Source organism: Marmota marmota, unplaced genomic scaffold (assembly GCF_001458135.2).
Source record: "Marmota marmota marmota unplaced genomic scaffold, marMar, whole genome shotgun sequence".
Lineage (NCBI taxonomy): Eukaryota > Metazoa > Chordata > Mammalia > Rodentia > Sciuridae > Marmota > Marmota marmota.
The window spans coordinates 33,659,378-33,669,006 of NW_026000082.1; the positions used below are offsets into that span (position 1 = coordinate 33,659,378).

General features: G+C 40.6%; 1 protein-coding gene and 1 non-coding gene across 2 annotated transcripts in view; one reads left to right on the forward strand and one right to left on the reverse strand.

Moving 5' to 3' along the window:
- Positions 1–9,389, reverse strand: part of Phactr4 (phosphatase and actin regulator 4) — a 98,165-nt gene extending 88,776 nt beyond the window's left edge. The window contains exon 1 of the mRNA XM_015485404.2: positions 9,250–9,389. The gene's annotated coding sequence lies outside the window, so the exon portion shown is untranslated. The remainder of the gene's footprint in view (positions 1–9,249) is intronic.
- LOC125610438 lies at positions 6,543–6,648 on the forward strand. The gene has a single exon (XR_007340457.1). It is a non-coding gene; the product is annotated as a U6 spliceosomal RNA (small nuclear RNA).
- Positions 9,390–9,629: the final 240 nt, after the last annotated feature.

Sequence of the window (9,629 nt, forward strand, 5' to 3'; positions counted from 1 at the left end):
CTTAAAAAAAAAAAAAAAAAGAGTAGGGGGGGAAGGGAACATCCCAGCAAGTACCTTGGTCTACAGCTCATCTAACACATACTACTGTGGCTAATGGTAGCCATACTCTAGGTGGGGTTAAGAGAAATGTTAGAACTTTAAGATACATTTTATCCTCTTCCCATAGTTAGCAGAGGTCTTCACATATATCATATGTTCAACTTTGGTAATGTGGAACTGTGGCTAGGTCAATTCAGTGAAAGCAATGCAGAAACATGTACTACAAATTAAAAACTTCCCATATTAAAAGCAAAAATGAAATTAGAAAAAAAATTTTAAAAAGTGGAAAAATGGTGTATGTTATATATGTATATGTATGTGTGTGTGTGTATATATATATATATATTTTTTTTTTTTTTTAGTTGTTGGTAGATCTTTATTTTATTTATTTATATGCGGTGCTGAGAATCAAACCCAGTGCCTCTCACATGCCAGGCAAGTGAGCTACAACTGAGCCACAGCCACAGCTGTAGTTCCACTGTCTTGATCATCCTAATAAACAGCCTTCATTCTGTATTTAACTTTATTCTGTCCCAAGATGGCCTCAAGCAATAAAGATACAAAATGAGTCAACCAAAATGGAAACCATTGAGTATGAGATTATCCTTCTATCTTTCCTTTTCCTTTCTATGTTACTTCTGTAACAGTAAATTCATGTTCTTCAGGTTTTTGTTTTTGTTTTTGTATTAGGGATTGAACCCAGGAGTGCTTAACCACTGGGCAACATCCCCAGACCTTTTTTTGTATTTTATATAGAGAGACAGAGTCTCACTGAGTTGCTAAGTGACTCACTAGTAACTGACTCAACTGCTGAGGCTGGCTTTAAACTGGTGATCCCCCTGCCTCAGCCTCCCAGATCAATGGGATTACAGGTGTACGCCACCAATCCCACCTGTTCTTCAATCGTATCCCTCCCGAGAAAACTGAATAAGTCAGGCAAAAATCAGAGAACAAGGGTTAGGGACATAGTTCAGTGGTAGAGATCTTGCCTAGCATGCATGAGGCCCTAGGTTTGATTCCCAGCACTACAAGAAAACAAAAAACAAAATAAACCAAAGAACAAACATTTACTGGACAAAAGAACTCAGATTATCTCTCAGTAGATAAATCAGTACAAGTTGGTTTCAAGTATCAATCACTCACAGGAAAATGATCAATCATTTGGCCCCCCCAAAATAATATTGCAGAATAACTTAATCTGTGTCCTTGTGGCTTCAAGAGAGATTAGTAATAATAATTCTCAATGAGAATCTCATTATTTTTTTGAGAAAAAAGATGTTGCCAGTATGGTCTTGAAATCCTGGTGATCCTTCTGCCTTGGCCTCCCAAGTGCCAGAACCAGCCTGGCATGGTGCTACACACCAATAAGCCCAGCAATTCAGGAGACTGAAACAGGAGGAGGGCCAGCCTCAGCAACTTGGCAATATCTGCGTCTCAAAATAAAAAAAATTAAAAGGACTCTAGTGTAGAGGTACAGTTCAACAGTAAAGTATTCCTAGGTTCAATCCCCAATGCAAAAAAAAAAGTGCTGGGACTATAAATTCACGCCACCAAGCTGTGTTAATACTTATTTAAAAATAAAACAGCCAATTTAGATGCTACTATAATATAAGGAATAAACACCATAACTTATGTGTATCTTTATTATCTGTCACCAGAGAATCTACCCTTTTTTTAAGAGCTGGATAATGAACCAAGGGCCTTCTATGCGCTAGGCAAGCACTCTACCACTGAGTTACAGCCCCAGACCAGAATTTACTCTTTAGACTAAAAGTTTGGAAAGCCTTAGAAAACCTTTACAATTCCCTAAAATAACCTTCTTTTCTATTTCTGAACTATTTTTGTTAAAACTAGCAGTTTACAGCTACAAATAGAACCAGTGTTCATAAAGACCTTAACTTATTTTTACCTACCACAAAGAAAAAGAAACACTGAAATGGCTTCCCGGCTGCCAAGCAGCACAGCCAGCCTACTGGTCCCTGCAGAGAAGCAGCGGCGGAGCAGTGAAGCGGGAGAATGGCAGCTGGAATGGGTTAAAGCACAAGCAGCAAGCACAGGCTGCCATGCCGAGTCTGCCAGGGCGGCGCAGACCTGAGGTGAGTGGAAGCCAACCCATCCGCCACCACCCAGCAGCCCAGCCTGAATGCCCACTGCCCACTGCACACTCCACGCAATCCAACGACCTCAACCGACTTCAACCTCCCGTTGCCCGACCGGCCATGAGAAAATGGAAGTGGGGCAGGCTTGAATTAAAGTTGGGACTTAAAAATTGACCAATAGTGTTAGTACATTTCTAAGTAATTAACATGAATTTGGACCAAAAAAATAGCATTGGTATTTCTTTCAAACCCTAATTAGTATAGGTTTGAATCAACAGCAGTGAACCAACTGCTATGTAAACCAAGTGCTACATAAGCCTCTAGACTAGAACACTAATGGAGAAAACCTACTATGGTTCCCCTGTTGCAATGCAAGTATTCTGCTCCTGTTCTTCAATAAATCCTACTCTTAAACTCACTCATCCTAGTGGTGGATTTCATTCTTCAAATTCATTGGACAAGATCCCTGAAATAAGAAATTGGCAATGAGTTCCTGGAGTCTGCTGCAACATTGGAAGGCATAGCCCACCATTAAGAGCTGCAACACTTTCTGGGCTGCAGAAGCCTGCAACCTTAAACAGACCCCCACCGGTCCACAGAAGCAGTGAATCCAGTTTCACCTCAAAACTTCACTTTGGGGGGGGGGGTGTTGTGGCTCAGTGGTAGAGCGCTCACCTAGCACGTGTCAGGCCCTGGGTTCGATCCTCAGCACCACATAAAAATAAATAAATAAAATAAAAGTATTGTGTCCAACTACAATTAAAAAAAAAAAAAAAAAAACTGCCCAAGCTGGTCTCAAATTTATGATCCTACTGTTGCAACCTCTCCAGTTACTGGGATTGCAGGCATGTGCCACTGAGCAGTACCAAAAAATAAAGTTTATTTTAAAAAACAAACAAACAAAAAACTTCACTTTCAACAAAGATTTACAATTGTGCTCTTTCAGTAGCATTTTATGGTTTTTTTGTTGTTATTGTTTTTGTCTGTTCAAAAAAGTAATACTTGGGCCTGGGTTGTCACTCAGTGGTAGAGCGCTTGCCTATAGCATGCATGAGGCACTGGGTTTGATCCCTGGCAACACATAAAATTAAAAATAAATAAAATAAAGGTATTGAGTCCATCTACATCTAAAAAAAATTTTTTTAAAGAAAATACAGCCATTAAAAAAAAAAAAAGTAATATTTGTTGTGGTGTATGCCTGTAGAGGCTGGGGAGGCTCAGACAGGAGAATTGCTAGTTCAAAGCCAGCCTCAGCAACTCTGAGGCACTAAGTAACTCAGTGAGACCTTGTCTCTAAATAAAATACAAAATAGGGCTGTGGCTCAGTGGTCGAGTGCCCCTGCGTTCAATCCTCAGTACCAAAAAAAAAAAAAAGAAAAAGAAAGAAACGTAGTACTTTTTTACTTTTAAGCACAAATAATCAACATCTAAAGTACTTAAGAGTACAATATAAGGGGCTGGGGATGTGGCTCAAGCGGTAGCGCGCTCGCCTGGCATGCGTGCGGCCCGGGTTCGATCCTCAGCACCACATACAAACAAAGATGTTGTATCCGCCAAAAACTAAAAAAATAAATAAATATTAAAAAAATTCTCTCTCTCTCTCACTCTCTCTTTAAAAAAAAAAAAAAGAGTACAATATAAAAATGAAACTCATTTTCCCTTTGAAGAAATAACATTGACCACCTCCTCCTACTTAAATGTGGTGCTTCTGCTACCACTAAGAAAAGACATGAATCAGCTCTATAAAATAGAGGTGTGGGGACTAGGGATGTAGCTCAATGGCCCCAGGTTGGATCCCTACTACCACAGGGATGAGATGAAAGAAATAAAATAGAGGTATGGCACACTGATAAGCAAAAATACTACATGCTAATCCAAATTCTCTCAGAAAAGATCTAATATACACTCTAACCATACCAGGTTACCCATTCTTCCCTAGACACGTATCTTACATTTTCACATCCATTCTTTTGCTCAAACTGCTCCCTGTCCCATGAAAAGCTGAATCTACTTGCCCCTAAAGAACATATTCCAAAACCACATCCTCTGTAATGGCTTGTTTACCAAAGCAGAATCTTTCAGTCCCTATTTTAAAACATACTTTTATTTAATATTCAACACACTGTCATGTGTTACAATATAGTTAGTTTTGGGGGGCAGAGGCAAAATACCTTCATATCACTGTATTGCCAAATCTTAAAAGTTGATCCTAGCACACAACAGGTAAAACACAAATATCTGCTGAATAAAAGAATCATTTTGTTTCTAATACTCTCCACAATTGTACTTGCCCACTTTTATTTCTCATTCACTTATTCAGGAATGAGTGAATACAATTCCAGTGAAATACCTGGAGCTGTGTGCTAAGTAGTAAAGATGTGTCCCTAGCACCAAGGGCAGCTAAGAAGGGGTGTGAACAGACCTTATTCCTAACATTATGGCAGTTAACTGCAACAATAGAAAACAAATAAGAGTCTTCTTTAATAAATACTATGGGGGGAAAGTACACACAGTTATGATAGTTTTTGTGAAGATGTGACTAGGGTTCTGTGAAAGTTTACAAGGGACATCAGACTTTCTTAGACCAGAGAATCCATCCATTCACTTCTCTCTTTCCTTACACATAACCTTCTTCCAATGTCTCTGTTCCTATTCTAATAGTAAAAGTAACTTACTACAGGAATTTGAAGCATATAATGCAACCAAATACTTATCCTACTTGCTCCTGAAAACAACTCCACAAGTTAGAGCAGGAATCATTATTCCCATGTTAGAGATTAGAAAAATGGAGACTCAAAGAACTTAAATATGAGCTATTCAAGCCTACAGATTCAATACAAGAGGATTTTTTTTAACTGCTTATTTACTGTTTGACTCTTCCCTCTTACCAACCCAATGCTAATAAGTCTGTAAACCCTAAGATGGAATAGACTTCTGTTTTCACTCATTTGTCCTCAGGGTCTAGAATATAACAGGGTCTAGAACATAACAGTTTATTATTCATGGATGGATTTACAAATAAAGTAACCAACAACAAAAAACACAAGGGAAAAGTTCTTTCCTATTATGACAGCATAATAAAAGAGATTTAAAACAGAATTCTACTAGTTAGAAAGGCTAGACTAATTATATTGACTCAATTCAACTGGCATGTTATGCATTTTACCTAAGAATTTAAGTAAGGGAGTTGAAGTAGGTTTCTATTTATGGTATCATATTCATGGCATGTACTGACATAAATCCAAGACTTAACTACAGGTTTGAAACTGATTAAAAGTTTTATTAGGGCTGGGGGTGTACCTAAGTGATAGAATGCTTGTCTACTATGCTTAAGGCCCTGGGTTCAAACCCCAGCACCATTAAAAAAAGTGGGGGGTGGGGGGCCTGGGGTTGTGGCTCAGTGGTAGAGAGCTTGCCTAGCATGTGTGAGACCCTGGGTTTGATTCTCAGCACCACATATAAATAAATAAAATAAAAGTCCATTGACAACTAAAACAATTTTTTTTTTAAAGCTGGTTATAAACTGGGTGTGGTGGCGTACCCCTGTAATCCCAGCAGCTCTGGAGGCTGAAACAGGAGGAGCGCAGTCCAAAGTCAGTCTTAGCAAATTAGTGAAGCCCTAAGCAATTTATTTTATTTTTTAAAGAGAGAGAGAGAGAGAGAGAATTTTAATATTTATTTTTTAGTTATCGGCGGACACAACATCTTTGTTTGTATGTGGTGCTAAGGATCGAACCCGGGCCGCACGCATGCCAGGCGAGCGCGCTACCACTTGAGCCACATCCCCAGCCCAAAACAATATTTTTTAAAAATTAACAAAAAATTTCTTGAGACTCCCTATGCATTTGAGTTTTGTCTTCAATGTTAATTTCAAAAGCTGCTGTACCTATATTTTCTACATACTTAAACCTTTTAATCACCTTCCAATAAAAAGTTTAAATCACAACTGAGTAACTACCCTTCTGCCCTCAGGGCTGTCCATAAAATTGTTATTCTACCTAGACACAAATCATACTGTAAGATAAATTAATGGCACCAATGATCAATTATGACCTACAGAAAGACATCATTTATCGTTCTATGAATTCCACTTCCTTACGATTCAGTTTGCTCTAACTGCAAAACATCCTCATTATTTTTCTCCAGTATTCAGATTTCAATAAATTAAAGCCACTTATGGTAGTAACATTAGTAGCTGTAATAATGTAAGATAATGGAAAGAGTACTAGTATTAGATTTGGAGTAAGATTTACTCAGCTATTTCCCATCTGGATTACCTGTATGACCTTGGGAAAGTCACTCAACATTTTAGAAGCCAGATTTTATCAGTTGTAAAATGTGAGAACTACACCTCATAGAACTGTATTGAGAATTAAGTTGTTTTTTAAAAAAAATAACATTGGGGTGCTCACTTGGCAGCACATATACTAAAATTGGAATGATACAGAGAAGATTAGCATGGCCCCTGTGCAAAGATGACAAGCAAATTCATGAAGCATTCCATATTTTTTTTTGTATTGGTATTACCAGTAGCTGTACAACTAGAATTGCTAGATAAAATACACGAAGCCCCATTAAATTTGAATTTCAGATAATTATTTTTCTTTACTATAATATGTCCTAAGGTATACATACTTATATGTATATAATTATGTATTGTTCTTTGAAATTCAAATATAACTGTATGCTCTGTATTTTAGTAAATACTGAATCAACTATATTTATATACACACATATACAAAGTCAAAACTATGTAATTGCCTGCTAACTACAATGCCTTCCTTTATTACCATGAATATCTTCAAAAATGTTTTTGGTAATTTTGAAAGTAACTACTTTAATGGAATTGTCTCACCAAATTTCTTTATCTATGCAATATAAACAGCTTTATTTACATAAAAAAAAATAACATTGGGGCTAGGGATATAGTTCAGTTGATAGTGTGCTTGCGTCCCATGCACAAGACCCTGGGTTCAATCCCCAGCACCACAAAAAAATAATAAAAATTTTAAAAAATAACATTGACAGAATTTTTTTTATCATGTTAAATAAGAGCTAGTGAGTAGCAACTGCTGTTTCTTATTTTTAAAACACTGAGCAATTCTATGGCTGTTTCTTCAAAGTTTATCCAAAAAGACAAAAAAGACCCCTAAACACTGCTGCTTTACAAAGTGAAGAACAACTGGGGTTTGGAGTGTGGCTCAGTGGTAGAATACCTCCTTAGTATGCACAAGACCTTGGTTTCAGAATATCCTCAGCACCACAAAAAAGAAAAATAAATTGAAGAACAACTTCATTAAGGACCTCCCATTTCTATACAAAGTAACTAACTCGATCCGGGATTCTCAGAGTAAGTAATTTCCGTTATGAGATGTCAAACAAATAAAGTACTAAAGGCTTAATTTGCCTACTTGAGTAGGATGAGAATTTAACCTACGTAACTTCAAAAACCTTCCCAGATTTGCAGGGTGTGGTGGCGGACGCCTGTAATCCTAGACTAGGGAGACTGAGGCGGGATGGCAAATTCCAGGGCAGTCCCAGCAACTTAGTGAGGTCCTAGCAACTTAAGGAGACTCTGTGGCAAAATGAAAAATAAAAAGGAATGGGGATGTGGTTCAGTGGTTAATTGCTCCTGGGTTAAACCCCTGGCAAAAAAGAAAAAAGAAAAGAAGGAAGAAAAAAAAAAACTTCCCTGGTTTATGCAAAAGGGTCCTGGCTATCTTTATTAAAGGAACTTGAAGTATTAATCTATTTTTCAAAGGGGGTTATCTGCCTTTAGAAAGTTTTAAATTAGCCTGGCTGGTGCGCACGCCTATAATCCCAGAGGCTCCGAGGCTGAGACAGGAGAATCATGGGTTCAAAGCCAGCCTCAGCAACAGAGAGGCGCTTCAGTGAGACCCGGTCTCTAAATTAAAAAAATAATATTAATACAAAATAGGGCTGGGGGTGTGACTCCGTGGCTGGGTGTCCCTGAGTTCAATCCCCAGTACCAAAAAAACAAAACAAAACAAACAAAAAACGAAAGAAAGCTTTAATCTAGCGATGCAGTCTTTCAACGGAACATACATCAAGCTACCACTATGTAACCAAATTTTACTAAATCCATGCAATTCAACCATTTCCAATAGGAGCATACCACCTCTCCTCCCGTAAAATGGTTTCATGCCTTTTACTTAGTCAAAAAATGCTTTCTGGAAGCCACTTGGTTTCTGGCTTCTCTATAAAGTGGATAGTTCTACTAATGGACTTTTTCTTTAGACTTTTTGTTTTAAACAGAATAAGTAAGGATGTCTTTCAGAGGACTGAGGATCCGGGTGACCGAATGAAGTGTTTTTTGTTTTTTTTTTTTGCAAATATTAAATATTGCCCTACCTATAAATCACTTAGTCTTCTCTGAGATCGGGAGGTGTGTGAATCAATGCCATTCGCAAGAGTTCTTTGGTCCCCCTGACCATAGGGGCAACAGGCATCGCAGCAAATTCAATTTCTCCCCAGATTCCCAGGATGGGGTTCAGGGGCTCGCTTCCCCCCCCCCATAGACTCATCTTCCTCCCAATGAAAACGGCAGATTTGTAATCGGAAGCTCCGTAGAACTAACACTTAAGAGCTGGATACAATAACCTCGAGGTTTCTACAGAAACTACCGGGCTCCGAAGGCTCCGCTAAGTCTAGCCGGGGTGCAGTTATGAGGGTGGAAGGTTTTGAAAAATGGACTTTGACCCGATTCTGTTACCGTAATCGGATCCCCAGGGATCCGCCTCAGTCAGTACCTGCAGGCTTCCCCGCGGTCGCGACTCCTCACAGTCGCACAAAGGGGAGAAAGCCTCCCAGACAAAAGGGCTCAACCGTGTCTAGGGGGCGTAGAGGGCAGCCTGCTCGGGCCCTGCTGCGAGCGGAGACGCAGTGGCCGGACCGTTGTGGGAGGGCGGAGAAGGGAGGCGGCGGTCCCGGCCCGCCACGCCCTGCCCGAGGCGGCGGCCACCCCGGCCGTAACCCCCCGCGGGGACCGCAACCCCCTCGCAGAGCCAAGGATGTGCCCGGAGCCTGAGAGGCGCCCGGAAGCCTGACCCTGCGCGCGTGCGGCTCACTTTCTCTTGCTTGCGGAACTCACCCGGGTCGCCTTCGCCGCCTCCTCAGTCTCCACACCAGTTTCCCCCGGAAATCCTACCTGGCCTCTGGCCGCCCGGCTGCAGCCAGAGGCGCCGGCCCCGGGGAGGGGGAAGAGGGAGCCGGCCGGACAGTGAGAGTAGGAAGTGCCGCCGCGGAGGTTCACGGGACTTGTAGTCGCAGCAGGGACTGGCGAGCGGGACAAAATGGCGGAGACTACCCGCCTTTCCCTCCTGGCTGCCAGCCCCGCACGGGCTGTCTGGGCCTGCGCCCCCCGCAGTCCGCACCCTGCATGTGAAAGAATTGGGAACCTTTCCTGGTACTGAGCGAGGCAAAGGTTTTGGGCTTGTGAGGGCTGGGTTCAATATTGACTCCACACAAGTG